We start from the raw sequence: 25,759 nt of genomic DNA on the forward strand, positions 1-25,759 counted from the left end.
GACAAAGCACTCCAATCATGTTAATTGCTCCACTGATTGCTATACATCAAATGGCATGAATGCTATTTTTCTCCTACTATATTTTTCTTAGGCCCTCCTGTGTTGTTTTTCTAATCAGTGTGAAAGTTGGTTGACATATCTGGCATGGGAAAGTTCATACTCTAAATCTTGAGTCGCATATTTTGTTTACAGGTTCTTCCTGGAGAAATATTCATGTCTTTCTCTGTATATTTTGCTAATTGCATTTGACTCTGTCATTTTGTCAATTTTGCAGGGTCCTTGAAAAACTTTGATTGGATTCCTACCAACTTAGATCAACACGTTTATTGAGCAAACATATGCTACTTTAGATTTTTGGTATTGCATGTGGGCAGGGCCTGGAACCAGATTTTTATGGTAAGCCATGAACTTTAAACTCCCAATAATCACCTTTAGAGCTTGACCAAAACCTACATCCCCAAAGAGAACATTAATCGCCCTATGCTGGTAAAATACAGAATTACAATAACACAACTCCAATTTCCTTCCAACTCTATACATTCATTATGTTTCCATCTATATCAGCCACTCTTTATTGTCTTATTGAGGTGTTAGCTGTGCTGTTAATGTTTTTTTATGTTCTTATATAGCCCAGTAGAAAAACAGAGGCACAATTCTGTCACCCTGATTGACTACAGATCACAAATGACAGGCTTATTTGGAAACAACGTGCATGACATATTTGCTTCGAAGGGTCTTGAATATTTTCCATGCATGCATCTCCCTACTCACGTTTCTCTTTGGTTTTGCATGATCTGCATCTGGACACATTAATGTTTGAATAAATAAAAGAGGCAGAGTGGGAAACAAAATCAATATTTACAATGAAAGGAAATTCCTCATGCGAGGCTCGATATATGTCAACGTGTGCAGTGAATCACAAGAAGGAAACGCAGTGAAAGCTTATAAACGAAACATTTCAGGATGTACAATTTATAACAAGGCAGGAATATACCTCAAAAGCAGGGCTGGGCAATGACTGCTATGTGCCATGTTTAGATGATTCTGCCTTTGGTTTAAAGTAGGATGATAAAGGATAAAAAGGTAAAATTTCCCCAGAATTATTTTCTTTGGGACCAACTCCCTCCTATCCACTTTCAGTTTTGTATTCTAACTCATTGTATGATAAAAACAATAAGTCTCGACTAATCTTTTCTTTTGAGTCATAAACCGAAACTTTACCTTGGATTACGCCATCGGTTCCAAATATACCGAGACAAATTGTTACATAAATGTAACTTTTTTGTACAATTTCAATAGTTATGGATCTTTGTGAGCCTTGACCATTTATGTTTTAACCCTCTACGACCAGATTATATAATTTCTTAAGTGTGTTAACTTGTGATAGATGTACTTTACAGTTTTGTCACGGTTGCAGTTTGAATGACTTCTATTGTACTTCCATTTTTTTTCTATACAGGGCAAACCAATTCACCAACCTTCTTACATCAACGAATTTTGGCTAACAAATGTCTTGTTGCAGTTTGAATGACTTCCAATGTACTTCAATTTTTTTTTTCCATACAGGGCAAACCAATTCACCAACCTTCTTACGTCAATTAATTTTGGCTAACAAATATGTTGCCTCCAGTCTTGCTGCATTTGTACGGTTAGTATTTTCTCAAGTTTTACTGCATCAGCCTCCCATATTCCTTATCCATACAAATTAGGCTCAAAATTGTCCAAATTCCATTTGATCCGGTATGGATTTACTGATTGAAAGGGGTGACACTGATGTACATGGACTCTAAACATGCCGCATAACATCATACTGCAGTGTCAACTGTGAAACGCCCATGCCCACTCTCCTCCCCTCTGTGACTTAGGTGAAAGAGATGGGTCAGGGGTCAGCTGTCCAGTGTGTCAGGCTTGCTGATCAGGAAATGTAGCCTCTCGCTTCGGGGAGTACACAGGGAGTGTCGTCTTGTAGACACATACTCGCACTTTGACATAAATCTTCCGTGCTGTTACACGCGGCCGAGGCGAAGTCCGTCAGAGGCAGGAAGGGCGGACCAGTGGGAGCAAGAGGGGTTAAAGGGGTGGGTCAAGGGCCACAAGAAACTGCTGCTCCAAGCTGAGCTGATTGTTTGCCTTCACTGCTACTACTACTGACTGTTAAATCCAAGCATCCAATACAACTTTGTGTAATGTACTTTACCACTTTATGCATATGTGCTATTTTTTGTGTTTTTGAATGTGATGGGTGAGTAAGGTTGAATTCTAATGCAGCTCCATCTGTTCTTTTCAGAGAAATGTTTCAAAATGCCCTTTGATTTCATCTATTATGCCTTCTCCTTGTGTGTCAACCAATCTGCTGCCTTTCATTTCACCCACCTGTTCCTCATTCCGCTTTTGTTTGGTCATCTTCAGATCGTCATTCATGTTATGTCAAGTCAAAGTCCATGACAGAATCCAAGTAAGTATGTCACATTTTTTGTTCATTACACAAATACTTCAGATATATTACCAGTTAATTTCATTAAAATATACCTATGGCGTTTAGAATATAGTAAAATACATTAAGAAACAATAAAGCAAAAGACCAGATAACGTTATCTTCTTTTAAAGCGGTGCTGAGATGTAGTGCCCATTTTAACTCTCGTTGACATTGAAGCTGCCATGAGACCTAAATTAATTTTACTTTGTAACCCAACTACTTTCCTTCAAGTTTGTTTTGACTGAGAGTGCTTGTTTTGAACTTAAAGGCCTGACAGTGCTGAGCGAAAGTATTTTCCTCCCATCTGCAGAGTGCTTTCACGTAGTCCAACTCAAAGGTTCATGTTTGTTTATTCCAACCCTTGCTCTCTATCCACGGCTCACTCCCAATGTAGACACATCCAAAGTGTACCTACGCTGCATTTAGCCAGGCCTTCCTTCCATCCCTTCAACTCAAAGTCTTAGGTTAGAGCGCTCACTGTTGTTCTGAGCCGCCCAAGCATCCTGGACTGTTACGCAGGGAAAATAAAGGCACACCGGCCTGGTTTCCTCCCCATCTTTCATTGTGAATCATCTCTGTTGGCCGTCCAGATCAAGCTGGCCTGAAGTGTGATGCCGAGTCCCGTCAGCAAACAAGCGGGGGCCCCCCACACTGAAGTTGCGCTGTGGGGGAGACCCTGTACGTGAAGTATTTCTTTGAGAAGACCGCGGAGAAGCTAATGTTACATAGAAGAGCATGAGAGTATGTTTTTGTTCAAGTTGTTACCTACACATTAAATCTTAAAGGATCACATCATGTTCACACAATCTTGAATTATATTTCCAGGATGAAAAAAAGGATCCTTGTAATGAATGTTGGATGTAACAGCCAGAAAAAATCACTTCCTATGAGAGCAACGCATCGTTTCACAAAATGTTATACCCCTATAATTTGAAATGATTTACTTTGTTTTCTTTGCAAGAAAATGTGATCTTTTCTCCTTGTTCTAGTCAGTTTGAGTAGTGTCATTCTGGACGAGCTCAAGTGTCTTTTGGCTGAGTTTGCAGTATGTCCCTGCCAACCGTGGCATTACCGTTTGCCCAAAAATCAGTGATCTGTGGAATTTTGGATAATTCTTCCTTGGTATCCAAGTCTTGCAGAGTTTAATCACAGTCTATCCCTCAACCCAACATCAATCTATTTTGCTTTTTCGGAAGGATCAAAGGCACAGTACTTGAGCATGCAGACAAACTTTGGAACATTTTTTTTGCGGCCTTTGTAGACTTGAACGCATTTGCCAGGCCGGAGGTCAGAGTTGACGTTAAAACATGGAAAACAGCCTGTTTTTGAACCTACAAGTTATAAACAGGTATGCCGCATTGGGCATGATAAAATCATTAAGCTTTAGTGTGCAAAACCAAGGAATACAACGCTCTCCTTCATAATTGGAGTAAATTCAAGTTATCCTACACCCTATTCTGTCCTGTCGAGTTTGCCATGTGCTCTGATTGTACCACGGACAGTACTTCAGTCACAATGTGACTCAATAATTTTCAATGTAAAGTTTTCATTGGATATCTGTTACAACTGTCGCCTGATATGGTTGCCCAATCATGACCATTTCCTTGGAATGAAACTCAGCCAGATGTAGTTGGAGGGAACATTGTGTAAAGCCTTAAAAAAAAACAGATCTGGATTTCCGATGCTAATACACCATTGATAAGAAATTTTATCAATCCAATAAATAATTAATGAAATGCTCTAGCTTTCCACCTGTTACTGCCACGATTATCAAAATGCTGGCAGCAAATTAGAGGAAACGGCTGTTAAAGTATCAAAAACTGGAAAGTGACACAAATTGCTTATGGTGTGACAATGATGACCCTTTGTTCCTTCTAAGAAAAGTTTCATGGTCTCGGATATGTATTCTGTCTTGATCTTTGATCTAAAAAAAGATGAAGACAGGAATTCTCTATTCCAGCATTTTGCACTTTCGGCTCTGTTTTCCTCTCCTATTTTTCTTTCAACCCTCTGTCCAGGGAGTCATTATTGCTTTGGTAAATATTTCATAAGCTTCAATATCACGTACCAGCCGCTTCCTCTCTCATGCACCGGCTGTGGATAGACAGATCAAAATAAAAGATGAGCAAAGTGAAGGTGGAAGAGAAGGCGGTTGAATCTGCCCCTACCCCCTCCGTTGTTCACCATTCCCAGTAAGAAGCATCTTTTTCCCTGTTCTCCCTTTCTGCGCCTGACGCCGTCTTACCTGGAAATCGGAAGCTTCCCGGGATGGTGTCATATCTGTGCTAAACATCTTCTTTTCTGATGCCTCTTTTATGTCCTCTAAACCCCCCATCATTACGTCAGAAGTTTCCTGACAGGTCGGGATCGACTCAAGTGCCGTATGAATACTAAGCTTCTCCTTCTTCTGACCTTCAAGGGGATTTGAGAGTCGTCTTCTCCTTTCCCATCCTCACGTTCCTTCTCTTTTCCACAAGCCCACCTCTTTTCTTCACACAGAGCTCTACAGGCCAAAGGGACGACTGTAAAAGGGGCTGTAGGTCTATGGATGAAATATTAAGCTTGGATATTAAAGTTGATGTGGAACGCTTGTTTGCCACACCGTTTGTGACCTCATAAATAAAATGTGTGACAGCAGACTGCTATGCGCCTATATAGAAACTGTATGGCTGTGTTGTTTGTGCCCGTGGCTAAAACCCTTCCAGGAAGTTCTAGACCTTAAATATGGATAAGCCGTGAAAAGCCCCTGGACACACTACCTATGTAGTTGAGAAGAGAAATTAAATATTAACTCCGTATGCCATCTTTGGGAAAGCAATGCTAGTTGACAGATAAAAGCAAGCTGTTGTCACTGTCAGATTTAGCCCTATTTTCAGAAGCTAGGAAAACATGCCATGCCACAAACCACTGTTTTTACCCAACTCAAACACTCAAATGCTCAAATGCAAGTCTGGAGTTGAATCTGTTGGAAATCAAACAAAAAGTAATACATGTAAAACACTGTATTTTACGAAAAGTGGGGGAAATGTTTGATTTCTAATGCACTTTAATTAAAAAAAGGGGTTACCTTTCACACCATTCCTGGAGAGTGGTCAAGCGTTTTTTGCTCTAATCCCAATGTGTGTTCTCCCATTGGTCTTGCAACAGGAAATGAAGTGAGCCCCATAACAACTGTCATGGCTTCTGTTGAACCCTCGAGTCTAATGGGATACTCGCCAACTGCACCAGTGTGTTTGCATTCCCAGAAACCCCCCCGGGATATGGAACCCCCCCCAAGCTTCCGGATAGAATGGCGAACACTGTCCCCTTTATATACATAAGGGAAGTGAAATGTCCTACTGAGAGGGTAGGTAGGGCTCTTAGAATAAGGGGAATTGAAGTCCAGATTTTCTTTTGTAGATATACAAGTCCATTTGTATTTCATTTGTGTGAATGGAGATAGGGTCTGGCTCAAGCTTGGGTGTTTAACCTCGTACGTTAATCTGCAGGTGAAGAGGCTGCAGGGAACTGGGTTCGTGATAAAGGCTGCCCTTGAAGACAAGTTTGTGGGTTGAGCTTAGGTCATGGACAATTTGTGCGCCTTTGAGCCTGCGGCTGGATTTACACTGTCAGAGTTTAAGTGCCTACAGTATTTTTGATTTAGTTCAGACTTTTCTGCACAACCTGAAATGCAAAACAGACATTTCGTGTCTTTGGGGCATGTCTTGTATGGGTTGTGGTGACCTGGAGTTTAACGCAGATGGTTTGAGAAGTTCGTTAAAGGGCGTGACCATTTCCCAATTAGGTTCTCCTTATTTATGGCCTAGCTGTGTCAAGTTTGCTGGACATTCTTCTTGTATTTGTTGACATTCAGTAAATATGTGCATATTAGGTTCATTGAATGCTTTGAATAGATGTACTGATTTTTTTAATTCAAACAACCAGTTTCCAGGATTCGTAATGTATTTCAGAAATCTGACAGGCCTTGTAAATTTACATTGCCAGTGTAGAAGTGCTACAATAACTTGTTTCAGGTGGAAGAAAACTGACAGAACTGATATTAAATCAGCTTGCAGGACTCTGGAGGTTGTTTCACACGAAAGACTACACAAGTATCATAAATGGTTAAAAAAAAACCAACAACAACCACAATACAACGCTACGTGAGTGACGAGGCTGTGGTTTGTTCAGCATGCACACGCCGACTGAAAAAACAATGTTAGTTATTCTTTGTGTTTGGCACAGGCTGACTGGGGTCTTGTTAGCTGTCAGACCAAAACTTTTTCCTCACTTATTGATGCTGGATTCCGCTAAATTACAGGCGCACACAAAGAGAGAAATCTTGCAAAAGTTTCCTCTAGGGAGTGTTTCATATTTCAACACTGGATGTGAAAACTTGAATCAACATGGAGACAATCCCCATTGCATTTTCCTTATTTAGTTTTCTTTTTTACAAGTCCTTTCCTTTGGTCTCTTTGTTCTGGTGCGGCTATTATCCACATCTCAAGGCGTTATCGGCATGTTGGTGTCTACTCTGATCAGGCAGGTGATGAGGGCCTATATAAATGGAATGTCCAGTCAGTGGATGTAGGTCAACCTGTGTTTCTGCATGTGTTTTTTTTTGTGCACGTATGTGTGTTATTTTATGCGTGGCTGTGTTTGTCTGCAGGGGAAGTGTAGGGTAGAAGCACGGACAGCCTCAGCAGTCTAATGAACTTATTGATTTCAATTTCAGGCCTACCGTCTCTGTTCGCATTGCACTCCTGAAGCGTCCATCTATCGCTGGAGATAAATTAGTAACTCTTGTTCAAGTGAGTTTTTCTTATTTCTGCAGTTTTCCAGCATGAGACATGGATATAGAAGGGTATTGCTGTTATAGTTGTTTGTTAGTTAGCAGGAGTACGCAAAAGCCACACAATCGCTTAGGCCCAAGACTGAGTTTTTTTGTTTTTTTCTGGATTAGTCCACTCTTTGAAACCACATTAAGCAATCAGTTTAAAAGTGGTAGCAGCTTGTTTGGAAATGCTGCTTCTAAATGTGTTAAGGACTCCCACATGAGATGCATTCTGCTTTCTATGTGCACCTGTCTCCTCGGTGTGGCCAAGCTAACCAAAAAGACAAGCTGCATAAGTGTCATCAGTCAATAGTTGGGTGGGGGGTCAATGAGGATGCTGAGTGAACTCCTCCCAAAGGGGGGTCTCGGCAGCAGCTGAGGACTCGTTGTGTATATTTGTGAGCATCTCAACTCCGTTCGCATGCGTGACCCCATCCAGATCAAGTATCGGATGCACGACATGCTTTCCCTGTAAATTTCGACGTTAGCGCATGCGGCACATTCCCAAAAGAAGTCACTTGATGGAAAAACGAGAGGCCACAGGTTCTGGGACAGGAAGCCTAACGAGCGCTGTGGGAGCGTCCGTATCCGATACGCCTGATGATGTCCATTGGCCAGACGGCTAAAAGGTCCGGTTGCTATATGTAGACAAATCCGATACTCTGAGAATGACAAGAACAAGGATCTGGTACGTTTCTCCAACGTACGCACGAAGGGAAACGAGGCCGAGCGGCATAGCTTTTAATAGGGCTGTCAGAGTTGTATTGTTTATGTCATGTTCCAGATTAATCCATTCTTCCTTTATGAGCCTCTGCAGCCACCGTAAATTGCCAGCACAAAGCCAGTCCACCGTTGAGTTACGCCTCGGGGATCAGTGCCACACACGGGGCGGAAAATAAATCATTTCCCTCGGATTTAATGCCGAGCAATACCTGGGCTCTTTGTAAATAAAGCCATAGATGTTTTTACCCACGTATTTCCCCATTCACCCACGCTCCCTCACTCCTGCCTCCGGGGTGCTTATTGAATCTGAAAAAGCGAAAGTGGTGGAGGGGAGGGGGACATGAGAGAATATGAGAGAGGAGAGTTGAAGGGCTACCCGTGGAGATAAGTGAGAAAAAAAAAAGTTGGAGGGAGGATGAAGAGAAAAAAAGCAGCGCTAGAGAGGATGTAGATGTTGGCTGAAGCAAGAAGGGGCCATAGGGGGTGATGTATGTTTGGACGCCTCTGGTTCTGTGGGTATTCCAGCTTGAGATCTGTCAGACTGTCTGAACACAAATGGGCCGATGTTTTTTTTTCCTCGGCATGACCAGCAGGAAGGGATGACCTGGGCGAAAGGGCGCAGGCCTCTTGCCGCGACTCTTCTGCATTCAGCCGTCGAAAAAGCTCCACCCCCAAGCGGCGGTAACACCCACAGATTTGGCGACAGGAAGTCAAAGAGCAATGCCAGCCTTTTTGTAAGCCTCCAACCTCTTTATTTGCTCATAATAAGACCACTCAAAGTACTCAAAATGACCACAAATTGCACCGAAAAATGCACCCAAATAATTTTAATTGATTTAAAACATTGATTTTATTTTTCTCTTTCCTCTTTTTTTCCCTTCCTTTGTTGTTATGATGTAATATAATACCTGTTTTGGTGTTGTTTACAGATTGAATCGTTTCATCACTATTATTCTTCACATTTTTTTGTTTGTTTTGTTTTTGTATCATTATTTTTTGATCTTCAGTGCAGTTTATTTTATTATTCCTTATTTTCATTCATTGCAGGAAGTACTTTCTATATTGCTTCATCTCATATATTTTTTAATTTTCCCCATCTTTCACTAGTTTTATCTCTATAGTTCTTTTTCCCTTTTTAATAAAAATATTCTATCTTCCACTCCATTTTAAATTCTAATTAAATCTATTCATTTTACAGCATAGTTGGGAACCCCTCCCCAAGTGTAAGATTGTAAACCAAATTTCCCCCATGGGACACGTTTCTGTAGCTTTATCCAGGGAATCCTTTATCCACACCTCCACAATGGCTTTAATAGTTTTACCGTAATCCTGCTAACTAACAAGAGGTAAGCGGACTGCACCCTGAATCTTAACACGTCTGCATTGGCTTTGAAGAGCGTACGTCACATTATTACATCAACAGCTCCAATGCTAATTGATCCCAAACACTAGCATTTAACCTATCCATTATTCATTTCTCCAACAATGCCAGGGGGCAAAGAAATCAGTACTGTATATCTGCCCAACTCCACGGAGGCTGTTGCATTATTCAAGGGCGTGCCCTGCTAAAAGACTGCTCGCCTTGTTCTCGACTGCTGGAGGCAACAATCCTCTCACAAGGACATTGTTCCTCACTCTGAAGTCAAAGTTGCATCGTGTTGGCTCATACCCGGCTCTTTATCTAAACACACCGCGCAACCACTGTCCGTTCCTTTCGCTGTCTTGTCCGTCTCACCCAAAACCACTTTGACGAACAGAGCCGACACTTTACAGGAACGTTGTCGGAAAATATGAAAACTTTGTATTGACTTTTAACATACACTAAATGCCTCACAAAAGTCTTAGTAGTTGACTCAATCTGAATCAGTCCATTTTTGTCCATTGAATAATTTAGTAGATTCAAAGAATGGGTTCTTCTTTCTAATACCTCATTTATGTCCAGTTCTAGTGTGAATTTTAATAAACTACCGTAGAAAAAAAGTGATTTTCAACAGATGTTAAAACCGCTCTTAAGAGGTATTTGAAAACATATATTTATACATTTTGGGGGGTAGAATTTTGCATTGGCATTATAAGTCGAGTAGAGACAATGTCCATTTCTCTAGTTTGAGTTTGAAAATAATGAGTAAATATGTTAGGTGATATCAACTATGTCAAGCCCTTTTTCGTTTAAAATGTAGAAATATCTATCCGTCAACTCCGATTTACTGGAAACCAAATCAGGGTGCCCAGGCCTGCTAACCATGTTTTGCTGGTATAGGCTTCAGCACCCCACATTACCCTTGTGAAAATAAATGGTAGATAACATAAAATAAAAAAAATACTGTAAAACATATGGTTATTGAATCATGTTGACGTTTTTGTGTTTTACGGTTGTTCTGCTAATTTTCATGTTAGTACTCTAGAAATCGTAGGTGAAACCTTAATGATAACTTAATTTTATCATCCAATGAAATATCGCTCACTATCATTTCCAAAGTCAGCGACAAATATACTTTTACTGTAAGCTCTCAAAAACGAGGTCGCCCCCATTGACTCATTTAAAATCAGCTCCATAATTTGAGCTCTGTAAAACTTAAGTTCCTGCAGGTGTTCGGCGATGGAGGAGCGATAGCCTCGGGGCTCGTGGTGCTACACTGCAAGGGCCCCTTCGAGATTACCCATCATCCCCTCAAGTCTGGCGGCGGCGTTTTCAAACGCCATCCTGTCTGAGGTTGCCCTTGCTTCTACATGTGTAGTGGTAATTATGAATGAGGGCGGCTAAGATCTGTACAAAACCATCAAACGTTGTACAGCTTGCTGCTATTGTAATAAAGATCAATAGCCAGGTGGCGTCAGTGATTGTTTTATGAAGGAGAGATGGCATACTTCCCTTTATAACCGCTCTTATTCTCTGTATATGCCTCTAGTACGGCACATTTAATTGCCATTTGTGATGTGAAGTGCTAAAAAATCGTCACCTTGAGAGAAGGGTCCACAGGCGGCGGATTAGACTTCAATTGGAGAGCCGAGGCCAAGAGGGTTGCGTCAATACAGAGCATAAATATTGTCTACTCAATGTGTGAACTTTGCGAAGCATGTAAGGGTAGCTCCCTAATTGCAACACAACTACTTTTCCCTCACACCTTTTTTCTTATTGTTGCAGCAAGGCAAGGTGAGGTCATCTGACCAGAATGTGGAAGATGTGCAAAAGAAGCTCCAGATCAAACAGAGTTCTGTCTGACAGGAGGAGATAAAGAGACTGTCAGCATCGACTCAGAACAAAGCCGCTTCGGCCTGAAGCCGTTCCCCCAACGGCGGCGCTGCGCAGAATGGAAAAAAAGGTGGGTAAACTAAAATAATGCCTCACACAACAGACAGGTTTCAAAGTGTTGCATCTATCCATCTTTGGGAGGTTGTTAGCAATCTAGATGAGAAGTACACAATAAAAACAAGGCTAATTTGGATGGAAACTAAATTCTTCATCTAATTATGTTCCTGTATGGACTGAAATTTTGCCACTCATGTTTTTATGACTGTCCCCACAAAGTAAATGACAGACCAGCCACTGTGAAAGGTTTGTTAAAGTCTGCCTTATACATTATCTTCAAGTTAATTTATCATATTTGTTACATGATTGGACAGTGTAGTCATTTATTTAAGTACACATCATCATCATTTGAAAAGCAACACAAACAATATCAAGATCATTGATGTTTTCAATGATGAGTCAGTGAGTACTCATCCTGAAAAATTCACAATGGCTATGCCGGAAGGGAAACCAGGACAACAGGATTGTAATATTTTTATTTAGTTTGGGATGGTTGTTTCATTCGCTTAGCTCATCCTGAATGTTTAACATACTGAATCAGCAGATGATGAGCCACCACTGGAATGCAATTCTATTGCTATAAAATAATTGTGCTCTTGTGTCATCATGTCTACAATAGCATTCACAGTCTTACCATATTTTCCACATTACAAGGCGCAACTAAGAGACCTACATTTTCTCAAAAGTAGCAGTAGGTTTTTGGATAGCTGGCTTTGACCACCTTGGTAGTGAAAATGCTTTATATTTAGGTTCTTGTAGTCTCAAGGGAATATACTCATTCAAAACTTCCTTGAAAACCTCCTTGAAAACCTTGATGAACCTTCAACTGATTTGACTGCAATTTCTCAGTAAGAGAGATTTTATAGTGTGCACAAAAGAAATAGGAGTGAAAGTTTATTTGTTTCTATATTTTATTGTGTTTAGTTATCTAAATGTATTATTTTTCCCAGTGTATTGTATTATTGTCTTGTTCACTTCGTTTTAGCATAACCTAGCCTCCACTGCGTCAATCAAGGCGTGTTGGCATTTAACTGTAAACTTTAAGAGACCTCCTAATCCCACCGCATTGTTTTTAATGGCCACTCCAAAATACTTTCCAGGATAATCATTTTATCTGATAAATGAGGATTTCCAACACTCTTATCTGCTTTGTGCCTGCACTTTTTTTTAATCCGTCCATTTTGTCTGGTTGTTTTTAATTGATTTCGCAGCAAGGGAGGGGGGGCTTTCTTCCCAAGATAATGCCCACACGAGAACGAGGTCACGATCCTCAAATGAGGGAATTTCACAGGGCTTGCGTGTTTACCTCGCTGTGTGTGTGTACAGTCCTCATTTTTATTTTCCCCCAGTGCAGATCCGCTGTTTGGAAACACTTTTACTTGATGTCCTACCTTCAGGCTTGGACCAAATCTCACCGTATTAGGATCAAAAACACTGTCAGCGCCGTTCCCTATGTCTTTACATAATGTGCTCATTGAGGGTGAAGCCAAGCATGGAAAGTAGACCGCTGATTATCCAATAATGTTGCAACCAGAAGATGTACAAATATATTAAAAAAAAAAACTATGTTCCCGCATCTATGCTGTGTTGGACTGAGATAACGCCTCATCCAATGAGACGGCCACTCACCTCTCAAGCGACGGCTTGGCTTGCAGGCCCGCCGAGGAAAAGCTGCTTATTCCACATGCAGCATAAGTACAGGTCTCAGGTTTGAAGTGGTTGTGTGGCATAAACATTTAGTCTGGCAGGAAGAGTAAGCGTTGCCGTTAGACAGCAAATGAAGTTTTTACATTTGCCACTAAGGTTGTTTCTCCCCCATGCGTACTGTTTAGTTGGCTTGTCATTCTGTAGCTTCTGAATAAAATATATTTGGTTCGCTTGTTGTACTACCAGTCAGGTTATTCCATGTCATCTAATCATATTACATTTTAAGTTGTTTTGAGTATTTCTTCATTGAATCTGAAGCACACACGATAACCATAGTTTCAATCCAATATATTTTTTATGCAACCCTTTAGTCTTACACACTTGGATATTACCAGGGTGCTAATGTTTTCTGAAATGACAGTTCGATTCTGTGGGAATCCCACTTGCCATGGCATGACATGAGCGCCCTCTCTTTCCTTCCCACGGGCACCTGTCTGGAGGTGAAAGGTCACCCTGTCAGGACTAATCCTCGACAGTAACCCGACCAAGCCGAAGGATCGTGACGATCGCAAATGCATCGGTGGAGTCTGCCATCCCTTAATACTCTTGCTAATCACATTTTAATTGAATTCCGGCGAACATGTAAAAAGCTGGTTGAGTTTTGTTTTTCCATTTCCCAAACAGATGTCCACAGTTATCCCTGTAAAGTCATCTGCGCCACTGACGTCATCTGTTTGGACAAACCGGCTTGGCTCATCTTGATAGCACAGATAAAGACCATTACATTATGTATAGCTCTTTTTTTGCCAGTCTCTACCATTCTGACGATTTCACACACCTTCTAACGTTGGCTTGTTTATGCAGTATTCCCTCTGTGCTTGTCCAGGGCTTTCACACCATCTACAAACCCACACTGTCCCTGTCCACTCTTGTTTGGAGTGTTGGGAGATGAAGCCAAAATAGATTCTCTTTGTCATCGGATCATGACAAAAGACTTAAAAGACCTACTCAAGTGTTTGTCACACAGAGTATTAGCTAAACTTAATCTTGAGTCAGTATGCCCCCACTGAGGTGACTAGGGTGTTCCAGGCACATGCCTCCAGCATGTCTGATTAACCACCTCAAGCTAAATGTTTGCTGTCTCCATCCCACTCGCTTGTTACATCGCGCTACTCTGTTATTAGAGCCACTTTACTCTTTGAGGAAAACAACATTGAAACACAGGCGCCTCATTTGATCATTTAGCTTTCATTTTGAGTGCTTTGGAAATAACTGAGGCCTGCGTGTGTGGTGCCCAAGCTCTAATTGCCCAAGCATTACACATACCTGTGATTCTACTTAAACAGGCGAGAGATGCAAACCATTTTTCTTTCTTTTTTTTGTTGCCTAAACCAAGCTCGCAGTTGCCATGCGTTTGCAGACGGACCTTTTAGATCTGCCTACCCCCCGACAGCTTCACTCCCTCGCAGCTGTCGCACGAGCCTGTTGGACATCCCGGATCCCAAACACACGAACCAGAAGAGATTAGTGTGCCATGTCGACCCATTGCTTCCGCAGATGGCACGGATGCTTTTAGTCCGCTCCCCGTAGACACACACTCATTGATCTTTCATACTAAACTCCTCTCAGCAGGACTCTTGATACTGTTTTATTCATTGTTCTGGCATTTACTCACCGGGCCAATAAAGTTTGACATGTGTGAGTATTAGCTGTAGGGGGCAGTGTGGTTTCTGTGCAATCCCCCTCAGCATTAAGAACTGTCAGGTGCAGTCAAAAATCTCCCCTGACTTGCCTTCTTTCAGGTCCATATCCAAGCCATAATTCACTAGTGTTGTCTCGCACCTTGACGCACACCCAGTAAATGTGTAAAACGTTCCGCTGGGCTTAGCTTCCATTTTAATAGCAGAACATTTTAGTTTGTTTGCCCGGCTGCTGCGGCAAGGGGAATTCAGGGGTATCAGTTACTAATTTTTAAGGATCTGGCATGACTAGCTAAGCGATCTCTTCCAAAATCAACACAAGGGACAAGACATTTTTTTCTAAGGTTGGGATGAGGGGGATATGGTATTTGCTTTCTACTTTCCGGGAATCCCCAAAACCCAGTTGGATGGTGGTAGCCAAATTTGATGCTGGCAGCCAATGACACAATTACCTGTGTCAGGTGACAGTATGCTAATTATTCTACCACGTGAAAATGTGGAATTTTCCTAGAGACCCGCCCACTCGTAAAGGTTTCTCTTCATTTTCCTAACAGACTCACGCTCTGCTGTTGACCTCTAGAGGGTGCTTAACTTTTTTTTTTTATTGCACTGGTAAATGTTTAAGATGGACTTTGTGAAAGAAGCAAGGATTTATGGCTGTGACCTGGGTTGAGTAGCTCTCTTGGGTTCCAGCCTGGGCGAACAGTGGCCTTCTCAACTAGGTACTATTTGTGGCCTACATAAATGGGTCTTTTCCATAAACTCTGAACTGTTTTCTTTTTTCTTTAACTACCTTTAATCACAATTCAATTGGAATTATCGTCCCCAACAGTCACTTATAAAATGTTCATTGGATGACTTTCATTGAAATCATATTATTCTTTAATTCCAGAGGTTGGATACTTTTTCCATTATATGTTCTCTACGATTGGTTTGTATGGTGGATACCATGTCTCAAATCTAAAGTTAACTAGAATAGTCTCCCCCCACTCCCACATGGTCTTAATGGAATGTTCTCAAATACCACAGTGAAAACAGATTGAATTAAACTACTTTGTTTGAATAGATTACATGTATTTCAGATTTAGTGTTCTCTTATGTCGTGTAAAAATACTGACTCTTGAACGAACTAGACGAAGAAGTACTTATGGGCATGTGTGGTCTGTGGTGTTGTGTTTGTGTGTTTTTAGTGGTACAAGCGGACTCTCAATCACTGATTCTCGGTCAGATCCATGCCCTCTGTGCTCCAATGCTGAATGGCATACAAACTAGTGTAGCGCTCATTAGATTCCATGTTTCACAAGCAGAGCAAGGACTGTAAATCTCTCAAACCTCGAGCATGTTGTTTTAACTGGCTGTAACAGGCTGTTCTCTGTCTACATTACCACAGTTTAAAAGTGGATGTCTTGTCGTTTTTGGCAACTTCTGGGAATAAAATGTGACCAACACTGGAACTTATTGGTGCTAGAGACAAACCCGCAAGATGATTAAGACGTTATGTCCAAAGATTTGGTGAGAGTTAGACCATGCGGATTTCATTCACAGACACTGACTAACATCATTCTTGGTTGAAGCCTGAAAGCAAATACAACGAAAAGTGGAAATTGACATCATTTCTACGTTGTTTTTATTTGATGGTATCGTGGTACATTCGCCGGACTTCAGTCCAGACAGCGTGGGAACAAAATCCACATATTAGTGGTGTGATTGCGGGTCTGAATGGTCGGTTGTTGTGGGGCACCACAACTGATTGGCGACCAGTTTAGGGTACGTTTGCCTGTAATTTGCTGGGGTAGGCTTCAGTACCCTGCAACCTTGACAAGGATGGGCGGTTTTGAAAATGGATGGATTCGTTTACGTATTCAATCAGATGAAAAGGGATACTGTCACTAGTGTAATAGGAAGTTGCTCAAAATGTGTCTCCCAGACTTTCAACAAGTGATGACATGGTACCGGTCCCTTTGTTGTGTTTCTCGTAACATCCAACTTTTGGAATGCACAACACATGGCGAAAAGCAAAACACATTTTAATACTCATTGAATTCAGGTCATAAAAGATTCAATGGCTCAATTGCCGTTCGAGTTCCATAATTTAAGGGTTCTTTTTTTTCGTACTAAAATCTGGAGCACTTTCTAAAATATATACAACATAATATTTTTTTATTTCTTATTTTAACCCCCACACTACCCTTAGAACCCACAGAAGCACTGTAAAAGATATTATTTATGTTTTCAGCAAGAACAGAACAAGCAAGTTTAGTATTTTCAGATTTTAATTCTAGCGGCTACTAAATCAGATCTAAGGCCCCCACTCTATCCCATCCAATGTCTAACGACTGGCTCTTTTGTCTACCCGTGTTTTTTCTTTTCCTTGGCGGATCGCTTCACTGTGACGTGTAATAAAGTACGCATTGGCCGGGCGCGGCAGGCCTGCTGTGACCAGATCAGATGTGTGCTCCTGATTACGGAACTCCCTTTTAGTCACTGACAGACATGGTAATAAATGTGTCCATAAATTGAATTTGGGGTAGGAGCAGGAATATCTAAAGGAGTATTTGGACTGATTGTCTCCAGCCGACATGGCAAAACTTCAGTGGGATTTTGAAGAGAAACTGATCCCACCGTAGTGTGGTTGGAAGGTTGAGTGGAGGGTGGAGAAGGTTTTTTTTTTTCCTTCTGGGTGCGGATTGATGCCCGGCCAAGAAAAATAAAGAGAGCTTTATTGCTATTGAAAAAAATCATTTGATTGAGTTTGCTTGAATAAAAAGATGGAAAATGGTGAATGTCTACTTGTGTCAATGTATGGTTGTGGGTTCATGAGCTGTGGCTCATAAAATGTAGTTTTATAACATTTTTATAATATTAATTTGTTTGAGGTTCAAACTGTCACAATGAAAAACGGGTCAGGTTTTGTACGATTTCAAACTTCTTAACTGTCATACTGGCATAATAAGAATTTATGGGTATTATTCATTGAATACACCAAGGAAAAACTCAATGGACATGGAATTGAAGGACATTTTTCACAAACCATTATGCTTTCGTTTTGTATTTTATCATTTGTGTCCGTTTGGTAGAATTAGCTATTTAATCCTAGACTAGACAAATTGTGTTCTCTTTTTTGCTTTTGTTTACTATTTTTCTTTTTATTGTCATTTATTTTTTCACTGGTGATCTTATAAAAATACTAGTGAAAAAAAGCACATATTTGTAATATTTGAATTTAAGGGCTTAACATACTATGCAAAGTTATTCTTAGCTGAAAATTCAGTTTCACTTATATAAGGCATCTTTTTTTTAACTTCAAATTCTATTACACAGGTTCCATTCTATTTATGTTGCCAATCGATATGGACTTGGAAACTATTTGAATGAATATCTGCATCTTAATGACGAATAGGAACAGTATGATTGAAGTCAATCCCGAGTTGAGTAAGTAGCCTTCAAGAAAAGTCTACCTCAGTGGAACATTTGTCAGAATATACTCATTTAATTTACATGTTGTTGCCAGCAGCATGGTTGTTCATATGAAAATAATCCTTTCAGAGGGTGACATTTGCATCCAACTGGCAATAAACATCAATGAGTTGGTGTTTGAAGTGTCTCGTCTAAAAGAAGACAAAGAAAAGGTATGAACATTTCCCAAGTGGTCATGGTTTAAAAAAAAGCCAGATTTTGGTATACAAGGATGCGGTTACAATATTATTTTCAGAACATTGTTATATGAGCGCCAGTAAAATTGTACAATATTTTCCCTGTTTTTTTACAGGCAGTTGCAGCTGACCATTATTTGGCTTGAACGTGACCCTTGGTAACTGAAGTAAGTTTGTGTCTGGTTAATGTCAATGATTTATTTTAAAAAGAAACAAAGACATTTTACAGTTCCTGTTATGAGTAGCACATTTTAACTATGGTAGATTACTTGAAAATGGAATAGAATGCTTACCTGGTATGTCACAGAGAAATATCTTTGTAATGATGTTAACAGTAACTCATGATTACACTTAAGTAATGAACAATATTAGGCATCTTGTTTTTCTCAGACATAGAAATTTTTGTTATCTTTTAAAGGATGAGTTTTTAAGGTCCTCAGTTGTTGTTGCTTGTAATCAAAAACTTAGTTATGCAATCCTCCTCAAAACATTTCATGTCATCACAATCAGACTCAACCGTTATAGAAGACAATGTCCTATTTTGGTATCTACCACAAATTATGCCCAAACCAGATAAGACACTAATATGAGGGCGACTAAAAGATGTATTGAGCAATGTAACAACGTCTGAACCATTTCTTGGCCCTCATAATAAACACATATCAGAAACACATTCTGACACACGGCAGCAAGACGTATGGCTCCCCCTAATCCATCAGAACTCCCGTTACACCTCATCTAACCCTGTGCTAACACAAACCTCTTCTTATGTGGCTGCTCTTTCTTCCCCCTCCACTCGCCATCACCGTTTACTTGGCTGACTAGGGATCGCATACTTCCATTCCTCTAGCCGCCTTCTGCCAAGATTTATTAGCCGCCTCAACCGAAATGTCGTTTTCACCGTTTTGGTTTTTGAAAGGGACTTTTTTTTCGTCTTATGAGGGTGGTTGAGAGGTGTTTTGGACTTGCTCACTCTAACATCAATAGCCCGAGAAACCAGTAGAGACAGTTTTCTGATTTATCGACTTCTCTTCTTTTTACGGCAAGAAAAGAGGGTGTAACATTTGTAAGAATAACTTTTGGGTCTGGATCTAAATAAAGGATTCACAGGTGGTTGTGTTTCTTAGGGCGCAGGTCATCGTTAATGTTTGGGAACATTATTTTCGTTATGCAATCAACACGTTGTTTTTTATGTAATTATCCACTCAGTTGTCGGGCTTTAATTAAGCCTCTTATAGCACCTAATTATGATGGAATGACAATAACTTCCTTTCCGACTCGCCTCATGTATCGATATTTCAACTGTGAGATTGTAATTAAATCAGATTATGCCTTGGAAAACACACCAAATTTAATTTGCTCGCCGTGTTACCCAAAGGCAAAATTGCCTCCACTTTGAATGCTGCACCAGATAATGGTTTCCATGATATGAGTGGGCTGTGAAAGACTAAATGTACCTTATAAAACTAAGAAAATTACATGGAAAAGAAGGGACATGCCATTCTGTGGTAACAGCCAGAAGAAATGTAGACTTTAAGGAGACAGACAATTCATCACGACAATTAAAAACACACATTGGATGCCTATAAAACAGACAGTGATTGAAGATTAAAACAAAATAGGCATATTGAAGATGAAACATGATGGCTTTGCCAAAAAATGGGGGGCATAGTAATTATATTCAAGTCTTTCTTAACAACAAGTGATTTCTAAACTGAGGTCTGACTCATTTTACGACATGGTGTAGACCTGTCGTGAAAATCAAGCCCAAATGATAGTCCTGACCAACACATGTTGAAGTGTGGCTCTCGCCAATTGCATTGCTTGTGTCACACCAGGATGACAAGTTGCGGCCTACCGTCATATCTGGTAAAAATACACACTGCTGATCCAACATTAATGTACAGCCTTTCAGGGGGTTGGTACAAGCATTGTAGCTTACCACCGGTACGTAGCATTAAAATGTATGCATTGTTGCAGTAGTTGCAGTAGCTCTGTCAATTCTTATTTGTTATTCGTGTTTTACAGCCCCTCTATCTTTTTTTAAATTTCATTTTAATATTTCTTAATACATTCCTTTTTACTTTACTTCATACTTTTTACTTTAATGATGAGTGATGAGTATGTTAATACTTTAGTCATTTTTTTCTGTTTATGTTTCATATGTACTGTTAACGGATGCACTTTTTTATATGTATCGTATCTTGTGCTGACCCAGCCCATCAGTCAACATTTTAAAGTCAATGTGGCCCGTGGGTCGAAATGTTTGCTGTAGTGAGTGCCTAATTCATTTTGGAAGAAAACATCTTTTGCAGCCTTACTGAATCCTTATTTTTTTGTTTTAATCCCAGAATAGGTCCATGTTTAACTTAAGTTTGACTAATTTATTGCTACAGATTGGTCCATAAAATTCTCTCCTCCTATCTTGTCATTTTAGTATTGTTCTAAAATTTAAAAAAACATTTATTTCATCCTGGAGACCTTAGTTTACTAAAGGGTGTGGTTTAAGGAGGATGACTTTTGTCTGAATGTGTCCCAGGTCCATTTGAATGATCTCAATTTATCTTTGTTTAGTAGCAAGTTCATTCAAGCTATCCACCACCTTTCCAGCAAATAAAAAACACACCTACAAATCTAGCAATAATTAAATAAAAGAACAAGACGTACTGCTCAATTTCCTTTTTTACCATTCCATCGCTTCTCAATTTTCTTGTGCTTTTCCCGCAGAACAAACATTGGTCAGAGCTCCATTGGCTGTGCTGACAGTTATATTTAATGTGCCACTTAAATAGTACAAAAGTGGGGACACGATAATAGAATCCAGGTTTGGCCCTTATTTAATTTGTAGTGCTGCAAAGAGTCATCTCATTTTAGATGCTTGCTCATGTCAGAGGGTTACATTGTGTTGACTCTCAGTCATCTGGATGTGCTTTCGCTGTCCTTAACTGTACTCAAAGCTTATCTAACGACATCACTTCTTAGCCACAACCTCATCATTATGTGGTTTGTTGTCTTTGTTTCCGATGTGTGTGCTCTTATATGCAAATGACTGACAAAGCAGCGTTGGTATTGTTTATGTAAATTCCACCACCTGAGATTTTCCAAACAGTAACACCCAGCCTCTTTTGTCGTACTATTAACGACTTGGGTGTTGTCTTTTGGTAGCATGAATCAAAACTTATGAAACAACTCGTCATAAAACTGACTTCAACTGCCATATCAAATCAATGTACATCTTATACATTTATTTTTTTAGATGAAATATAAGTGACCATTAATCATTTCGAAACTCTGCATATTCAACCAGCAATATGAAATAGTATATAGTATTTATCTAATTATGAATATAAGCAAATCAAATATTATTGTTTTTTCTCATTTTAAAAATTAAAAATGCATGAATTTCATAGTTGTATTATAATTCTTACATTATATTTTGAGAGAAAACTTTGTAAAGTTAAACTTTAAATTGGATGATTCTGACGGCCAAATGCAAGGTTAAAATCTATTGATTCTTATTTTATTTTTTTGCTTCGGAAGATTGAAGATCAGTTAAAAATGAACTCTGTTGGAATTTGCATTCGATTTGCTTTGTTAGAATCCTTTAAATCCGAAGAAAATCGGATGATTTGAGTGGGTTGCTCCAATTCGCACAGCTGGACGCTCATTAGATAAATGCTAGAATTTGGTACGCCCATCCGTCGCTCTACATCTCTGGGGTCTACGAGGTAGTGGGTTGACCTAGACACTCATGGACTGGAGTGTGATTGGATAAACAGTCTCTTTTCGATTGAGCGTGAACTGAGCGAATCAGTGATTTTTAACAATTGTTCATGAAAGATGAATGGTATTGGCAGATTTTATTTGATAATCTTCCTCAGAATGAGGAATATTGAGTTAAACAGTAGGGCAGATAAACCCCTAAAATGTAGTTACTGCAAAGGGTGGAGAAAAGTAAGGTAAAGTGTTTTCAGTTGTCCTCAAATGACTGACTGGGAAGCAGACACATAAAATTTAACACTTCAAGTATGTATTTACATATTTATTTATACACACACACACACACACACACACACACACACACAGATTCATAAAGTCAATGAGAATATGCTTAGCGTCCTTGAATGAGCTGCTGCTGATTGGTAGATAAAAAAAGACCTCTTAAGAACAAGTGAAGAAATCTTAAAAATAAATAAATAAAAATACTACATAATAAATGAAAAACAAGCAGAGAAAAAAATAAGATTAAATACTAAAACCAAACTAATACTATTTAATTGGTAAGAATATTCTGTCCTGAAGTGGCCCACAATATATGACAACCTGTTGTGCAAAATGTAATGTATGTTATTGTACTATAGAAGTTGTGCTGCAAGTCTTTGGGTAACATGACTCAATCCTTAATTATCTGCCTTGTTTGTCCTCACAAGGGTCAAATGATGTGCTGGAGCCTATCCCAGCTAACTACGGGCTTCCAGGACAGGGAGACCCTGAATTGGTGACCAGCTAGTCGCAAGGCACATGGACATGGACAACCATTTTTGATCAATCAGCCTATCCGGCATGTCTTTGGGGTTTGAAAGAAAACCAGAGCACCTGGAAAAAACCCACAAACAAGCCCAGGAGAACGTGCAAACTCCACATGGTAAGGTCCGAACCTGGGATTGAACCCTCAATCTCTGAATTGTCACCCCCTACGCCAAAGTTGTCAAAGTGGTGGCCCGGGAGCCAAATCTGGCTCGCCATATTATTTTGTGCGGCCCGAGAAAGTAAATGATGAGTGCTGACTTTATGTTTTAGGATCAAATTAAAATGAATATAGATATATATTGATTTTCCTCATTTTGCCCCATTTAAATCAATAATTGGAATTTTTAATCCATTTTTCTGTGTTTTTAGTTCAAAAATAATTTTGTAAAATCTAAAAATATATTTAAAAAAAACTAAAATAAACATTGCTTTAGATCTATAAAAAACTTATTATTCAGGGATTTTAATCCAGTTATTTTAATCCATTCATAAAATAAATAAAAATCTAAATATTATACCTAAAATAGTCCGGCCCACTTGAAATCGAATTGACGTTAATGCGGCCCGCGAACCAACCCGAGTCTGGAACTCTTGCCCTACGCGCTAACCACTTGTTCTCCTGGGTAACATTATTTTTTCCCCCTTATTTACCGGTCATGACAGGATTAATGTGCCTATTGAAAAACACCTGTCTATCAATGAGTGATCCCCTCTTGCCAAATAACTTCTCATTATCACTAATGTTTTTTTTCATTCCCTGTATTGTCTTACCATCACATATCCTGAATTCTGTAGGTGGGTGGGTAGTGCTGGTCATAATAAAACATGTTGAAGGGGCTGGTGTTGGTTTGAATGGATGGCCAGCTGCATTTGAGGGTGCTGTGAGTGGTACATAGAAAGATCTTTTATACACTAAGCTTGAAAATTCCTGCAAAATCATACAGACAGATAGCACAGGACCCATATCCATCTGCATTTAGTACAAGAAGCAAACACAAGGGTTCAAGGAAGTCATCAGAGTAGGGGTAGTCTTGCACAGTTGGGGGGTCTTATCTTTAGGCCTTAAATCGGCCGGACACCGTCCAATGCCACTGTGATGAGCAATTAGCAAGTAGGACCTTTTGAGCTTGGGTATCTGACTTGCAGACCAGCTCGCACATATGGCTGTAATTCACTCTGACATTTAATCTCCTCAATTGTCACACTCTTTATTGTGTATGACCATAATATAAACAGTAATGATGAAGTAATAATAAAATAGGAGGCATTGTAATCATCCCAAACCCATCCCGCCCCTGTGCTTATGTCCACTGGTTGAACCTGTGGGAGACAGCTGACAAGTACGAGGCTAAAGTCCCACAGGGGGGCTTGGATTTGAAGGGGGGTCTTCCCAAGTCAACTCAGGGGAAATGGATGACAGTTACACTATCCTCCAGCCAATTAACTGTCATCCTAGCTGTTGGTTTAACTCGCTGACCTTACCTCCTCTCGCCGCTTTGTCTTATCGTTTCCGGAAGAAAGACGGCCTCATCTGTGTATGTAAAGTGGAACACTGACCTTCAAAAAAAAAAAGTGAAGGAGCAAAGACCAAAGTTGGTTCGCTGTATATTTATTTCCAGGGCAAACATGCCGAGTGAATAAGTCTTTTTTTCTAAGATTGAGAGTGTTATTACGTCCAATTACTCCTCAATCTCCCTCTTTACCTACCTGTAAAATAACATTAGATATGCTTATCTTCACGCACTTTTACAGAGGGGGGTGCACTCTCCCTAGATGGTTCCCATGGGGTGTTAGGTTAATACCGCCTGCCCTTCAGTCATCTGCTAATTGAGCTTGTTCACAGATCGGTAAGAGCCATGCTACAGGAATGGGAACCACTTTCTTTTTTCGATGTCTTGGGTGGGCAACATTTCAAGGTTTTGAAAAAATTACATGTCTTGAGGGGTGCATTTGGCTATAACTACCAGTCCCAATGTCAAAAATCAATGGAGCTACTGTGGAGTTTCCCTGTTCTCCCTGGGCTTGCATGGGTTTTCTCTGGGTACTTCAGTTTCCTCCCACATCCCCAAAACATGAAGGATTGACCAGGTATGACCATGACTGGTTGTCTGTCTCATTCTCATCTGTGATTGGCTGGCCACCAATCCAAAGTATCCCCTCCTGGTGCCCCTAGTTAGTAAGGATAGACTCCAGCACCCCCTGTGATCCTTATTAGGATAAGTTGTTCAGAAAATGAATGAATAGTATATTTAGGAAGGAATAACTTACAGTTGTGTGCTAACCACTCGTAAATCATTAGTTTGGCATGTTGTTTCCATGATAATTTGCTGTTTGCACTATGTGAAATATGGGTGGGGCTTGCTTCCCACATTTTTTTTACGATTGCATTCTCCTGTCACTCGTAAGTGTGTAGAAGTTTTTTTTTTTTTTTTTTTTAATTCCCTGACGTTGTCATTTTAACCTTTTAATAAAACGAATGGAATCAATTATGCTTCTTTTTGAGTTTGAGAAAATGTTGGTCCTAATCAGCCTACGTTATACAATCCACTATTTATAGCCTTGATTTATTCATAGACACAAGCAGAAAAGAACAATATTTTTTTTGCTTTAATTACTAAGATAAATACAAAATAAGTGTATCAAGCTTTTGGCTTTTTTTCAGAATTGCCTGAAATGTTGTTTATCCTGTTAATGGCTCAATAATCTGTAAATGAAACAATAGTTGGCAGCAAATTTGAGTGAAGTATGCTTTGATCATTTTCAGATTCCACTGTACTCTACGAGAATCAAGTCACCCTTAATTGCACCAAAGAAGACCAAGAACATAACCTACCATCCTCCATGTTTCACAGTAGGTACATTGTTCTTTTCTTTGTATGCATCAGTAAGCGTAGAGCTCATGTGACT

The 25,759-nt window shown here is 39.9% G+C and overlaps 1 long non-coding RNA gene across 1 annotated transcript; it reads left to right on the forward strand.

Moving 5' to 3' along the window:
* The first annotated feature begins 798 nt into the window (after positions 1-798).
* LOC144194110 (uncharacterized) lies at positions 799-25,759 on the forward strand. The gene is made up of 8 exons (XR_013325833.1): positions 799-1,648; positions 2,288-2,455; positions 11,158-11,335; positions 17,991-18,101; positions 18,216-18,298; positions 18,439-18,489; positions 22,753-22,967; positions 25,617-25,759. It is a non-coding gene; the product is annotated as an uncharacterized LOC144194110 (long non-coding RNA).

Source organism: Stigmatopora nigra, chromosome 3 (genome assembly GCF_051989575.1).
Source record: "Stigmatopora nigra isolate UIUO_SnigA chromosome 3, RoL_Snig_1.1, whole genome shotgun sequence".
NCBI classification, from domain to species: domain Eukaryota; kingdom Metazoa; phylum Chordata; class Actinopteri; order Syngnathiformes; family Syngnathidae; genus Stigmatopora; species Stigmatopora nigra.